This window comes from Helianthus annuus, chromosome 4 (genome assembly GCF_002127325.2).
Source record: "Helianthus annuus cultivar XRQ/B chromosome 4, HanXRQr2.0-SUNRISE, whole genome shotgun sequence".
Classification (NCBI taxonomy): Eukaryota; Viridiplantae; Streptophyta; class Magnoliopsida; order Asterales; family Asteraceae; genus Helianthus; species Helianthus annuus.
In genome coordinates, this window is record NC_035436.2 from 34536927 (window position 1) to 34542413 (window position 5487).

General features: G+C 43.4%; 1 non-coding gene across 1 annotated transcript; it reads left to right on the forward strand.

Moving 5' to 3' along the window:
- The first annotated feature begins 2581 nt into the window (after positions 1-2581).
- Positions 2582-2688, forward strand: LOC118491863. Its single transcript, XR_004892308.1, has one exon. It is a non-coding gene; the product is annotated as a small nucleolar RNA R71 (small nucleolar RNA).
- Positions 2689-5487: the final 2799 nt, after the last annotated feature.

Below are 5487 nucleotides of genomic sequence, written 5' to 3' on the forward strand. Positions count from 1 at the left end.
TTTTTATTGGCTAGTACACCATATCATGATCATGAAATTCTATTGGTTTAGTACAATGTCGGAAGTCAGCAGATGTTCCTGTCGGGACCACCTGTCTCGACTCGAGACCACAGGATGACAACTCGAGAGCTACGGTTGCGACACAGGTTGCGAGTCGAGAACCCCTAGTCTCGACTTGAGACCACACATGACCATCACACAAACATCATGACCCGAGACCATGCTTGCGAGTCCGGTTGCGACTCGAGACCAATACATGCATGACCCGAAACCACCTCGGTTGCGACTCGAGACCTCGTAAGCTACACTCGAGACCGCACAGTCTCGACTAGATACCGCACAGTCTCGACTCGAGACCACGCTTGTTGGACTTGCATAGTTACGGGCCTAAGTTAATGGGCCGGACTTATGGACTTCTTGTGTTATTGTTGAATGCGTGTTTTGGGCTTGCGTGCTATTACGAGACCAACTGTTTGGGTCACACTTAGACTTTGATTATTACATGGATGTTACTGTGGAACTTGTTGCGAACTGTTACTTGTGTATAATACATGTAGAACATACGTGCACTACTTGGATACAAACCTGACTTGAATGGTATCTATGTTAGGACATAGTTGACCACTTACAACTTGATTGACTTTCCTGTATATCTGCCGAGCAAACCAAGGTGAGTTCACACCCTCTACAAAGCATGGGATTCCCTGGGTTGGGAATGGGGTTAAGGAACGTAGATTCCTCGTCCTCCTTGGGTAGGACAGCAGTGGTCCAGGAATGTAATTCCTCGTCCTCACGGACAGATAACTCGTACTAGACCAAAACTCTATCACGAAGTCCCTCCTTTTATATCGACTTAATCGCCGGGCCAATGGCGAGTGGGTCACTAGTTAGATAGCGCTATTTAGGTCTGACAAACCTCACACCGTGCCGCAGAGGACGGGCGTGAACTAATGGATCTGGGGCACGTCAATGATGATAGACATTGACAGTTTCAGGGCACATAAACATGACTACAGTCAGCAGTCGATATGGTAACGAGTCTAGTGTATACATGGGGTAGCCCCCACGGCCGAAATGCCAGATAACTAACACGGGGTAGCCCCCACGGCTGGAATGCCAGAGTAACTGGGAATAAACAAGTCACGATTTTTACTATGGGGTAACCCCCACGGCAGGATGCTAGATAAAGGAAACTGTTTTCGAAACAAACTAAAACGAACACCCAACTGTGAGCTCACTCAACTTGTTGTTGACTCGTTACTACATGCTTTGCAGGACCATAGGTACTTAGCTGGGGCTTGCATGGAGGAGAGTCGTTGTGGGACATAGATAGCTGCGTGCCATGTTAAACTTGGAAACAATTAAACTTATGTTTTGGTTTTAAAATTTATGCTTCCGCTTGCAACTTAAACTATGTTTGTTTGAACACCAATTGTACTGGTTAGACTTTTATAACTATTTATATGCTTGTTCAATATGATTGGTGGCTGGATCCTGGTCAGTCACGCCTACAAGCGGTAGTACTCCGCAGGTGGATTTTGGGGGTGTGACACTCATGAATTTAGAGTATTTGGGCATTTGGGTTAGGACATCAATAAAAGGAATATTGACATGCAATTGTTTTAACAGACTTTCGAATTTTGCGAATTGCTCATTGGTCTTTTGACGAATTAACCTACTGGGGTACGGAACTCGAGGAGCCTTGGCAGGCTCTGATGACGGAGGGGAGTTCTTTTCCTGCAGAGGCGGGGGTACAGTTTCTTCTGTCGGCGGTGGCGCCTCTGCAGGCCCCACGGTGCGGTTTCGTAACGTGATGAGATGAACTTGCGCTTTTGGGTTTGTTTCGGTATTGCTTGGTAATGCACCTTGTGGTCTCTTGGAAAAATTTTGAGCTAGTTGATTTAATTGTTTTTCTATGTTTTGAATACTAGCTTGTTGATTTCTAAAATTTGATTCTAATTGTAGAAACATTTCCGAGTTTTTCTTTTCAGTGTCGGAGATGAGGCGAGATACAGTATCTTCAAGCCTTTCTCGTCCACCTTGTTGTTGAGTGAAATTTTGCGACTCATTTCTTGGTTGTTGAAAGTTTGTTCGTTGGGTTTGTTGGTTACTACTATTGCCGGGCTCTCTCCAACCAAGGTTTGGGTGGCTTCGCCATCCTTGGTTGTAGGTGCCCGTTGGAGGACCCGACGGCCTAGGTCTATTATCAATGTAGCTTACCGTCTCTTGTTGATCTTCTGTTTCTTTCATACAACTCCAATTTTCATGTGGCCCACCACACCCTTCACAAGCCATAACCGAGACTGTTTTTGTCATTTATAATTTTTTTATTTTTGAAGAAAGGGCCTCGATTTGGGCTTGCAAAGAAGTGCTTTCATCAACCTTATGGGCGCCCGGGGCAATAGATTTATTGCCTCGGGGAGTGTGCCACTGAAAATTGGTTTGAGCAATTTCCTCAATTTGGTTATATATTTCATGCGGGCGGCGATTACCTAAAAGTCCCCCGGAGCTAGAGTCAAGTGTCTGCCTTGTGTGTGGCAACAATCCATTATAGAAAGTGGATACTTGTTGCCATATCGCAAGGCCATGATGTGGACACTTGCGTAATAGTTCCTTGAACCTTTCCCAACTTTCATATAAGGATTCCCCGTCCTCTTGTGAATATGTATTAATTTCAGTCATTAATTTAGCCATTTTAGCGGGAGGGAAATACCTATATAGAAATTTTTGGGCTAGTTCATCCCAGGTGTTTACCGATCCAGCTGGGAGGGCGTTGAGCCAAGCTTTCGCTCGGTCTTTTAGTGAAAAAGGAAACATTCGGAGGCGGATGGCGTCATTTGATGCTCCATTGATCCGAAAGGTATCACATATTTCTAAGAAATTAGTAATATGTAGATGGGGATCCTCGTCCGCAAGCCCTGGAAGGTTGTGGAGTTTTGGAGCATTTGTATCAAATGCGGCCGAAGTTCGAAGTTATTGGCTTCAACATTCGGTGCATTGATAGCGGCGCCTAGGTTACCTACGGTGGGTCGTAGATAATCCATGAGGGTACGTTGGTCCGCCATAGGTGGATTCCCCGAAACTTTCTCTTGGTTTTTAGCTTTTAGTCTTTTTCTGAGAAAGCGTTCGGGTTCTTCTAAAGGTTCTTGTATGTCCTTATTAGAACTGGAGCTCATACACTACGTAGGATGGCGTCTGATTCCAAGTCCTGCAATAAAAACAGAAAAGAATGCTGGTCAGAAGGTTCACCACGGCCCCGTGCTCAACGAACACGGCCCGTGGTCGGAGTTACAGTGATTGTTTTCCAGATCCCAGTTACTGGAAAGTTGGACACGACCCCGTGTTGCACCGACACGGCCCCGTGTTCAGCCTTCTGTAACTTGGAAAACTAAAAACTGCCAGTAACGATGCTGGGCACGGCCCGTGTCCGACCAGGCACGGCCCGTGCTGAGCTCTGCAGAAGCTGAAAAACTAAGAAAATCCTAAAAAATTAAAAAGAAAAATAAAAATATGATTACGCTGTTGATTCCTAACTTTCTTAAAATCCTTGTGTCCCCGGCAGCGGCGCCAAAAACTTGATGTGTGCGAAGTGTAATATAATTTAGATGTATATTTAAGCCCTTTTTACACTTTTGGCCAAGTTTTAAATTTATAAAACACGATATTTACTAACACTAAACACACATATGGGCAAGTGCACCCATCGTGGACGTAGTATAGTGTTGGTAAGATACCGAGGTCGTCCAAGGACACAAGAGCTTTTAGTACCGGTTTATCCTCAACGTCTAATTAAATCAAAAAGTTAGAAAAGGTTTTTTAAACTAAGAAAATAAAAACTAACTAAATGCTGAAAAATAAAATAAAAAATAAAAACAGATAGACAAGATGAATCACTTGGATCCAACTCGTGTATTAGCATAACCTTTGATTATTTTCGCACTTTTGCACTTGTTTAAGAGATTATCTTAGTTATTGTAGTAGGCCCCTCTTTTGAAGGCGACGTTACCCTCAACCAAGTAGTTTGAGTCAACAAGGATACAATCCTAAAGGGTTGGATTATTGGAAGATAATGAATTAAGTTATTAATGCAAATTATGGTAGGCCCCGCTTTTGGCGGTGACGTTACCCTCGACTAAGTAGTCTTAGTCAGCAGGGATACAATCCTAAATAGCCGGGTTATAGTATTAATAGTAGTTAACTTATGAGGGGGTCAAAGAGTTTGGATCCCCGCCATCCAATACCTATGGGCATTGAAGGAGATCCTACTAAATTTGACCCAGGTCCCTTGTAGGACCTCGAAACGCTGAACAAGGGCAAGACCCTTACCAAACCGTTCCCTTAACCCCCGACCAGGTAGCCAACATACCTCCATATAGACCGTGGAGATATGAATGGTGGAAATCTTTTATTTTATATAGACAGTAAAATAATGCCAAGACACCACGGACAAAGTATAAGGAAAGATCACCTTCAACATAAGTAACTAGTTATTAAAGTCATTAATACAAAACCAAATAAAAAGTGCAAAAGATTAAAAATAAAAAGTATTATACTAAACACTAGTCTTCACCAAGTGATGTAAGAGACTTAGGCAAACATGGCCTTGATTGTCAAGAACTCTTACGATCAATCTTGGATCCCGAGACGACTCACACACTCTATGATGGACAATGGATGATGGTGGTGGATGATGGTGTTATGGTGGTGGTGGGTGGTGGATGAAGTGTGAGAGAGGTGGTGTGCCAAGGGATGAGTTGAAATGAAGCCAAGCACTCCTATTTATAGGCTGAACAGAAGGCTGGGCACGGCCCCGTGTCTGCTGGACACGCCCCGTGCCTGTCTGACACTATCTCTCTTCATTAATTGTAATTCGCAATTACAATTAATGCGCCTGCTGTACTTTCGCCACGCCCCCGTGCTCACTGGACACGGCCCCGTGGTGGGTAATAGAAACTTCTATAGGTTTGTCATTTCTGCTGCTACTTGGGCACGGCCCCGTGCTGGCTGAGCACGGGGAGTGTTCAGTCTTCTGACTTCTCTTTTCTGCTTGGGAGGATGCCGTTGAGGGGTCGGGCAATCCACTTTTGTTCATTTTCTTGTATTTATGTTAGATTTAGTTGTCTTTTGCTTCTTTTGTGAATTTGAGCTCATTTCATCCTGAAAATACAAAAGGAAGACAAAAACACTCTTTTTCCAACATTAGTACTTAAAAAGGGTTAGTTTTATGCCTCATTTGATGTAATATATATGTTGCATTTTACACACATCAACCATCACTAGGTAATAAAGGTATGTAGTAATGTTTATAGATGATGCTACTAGATTCTGCTATGTTTATTTGTTGCATGCTAAGGATTAAGCTCTTGAAAAGTTTAAGATCTATAAACAAGAAGTAGAGCTCCATCCGTGTGGGTTGATCAAAACCCTACATACGGACAGAGGTGGTGAGTATTTTGATCTGGTGTATTCCCAATGAACTGGAATAAT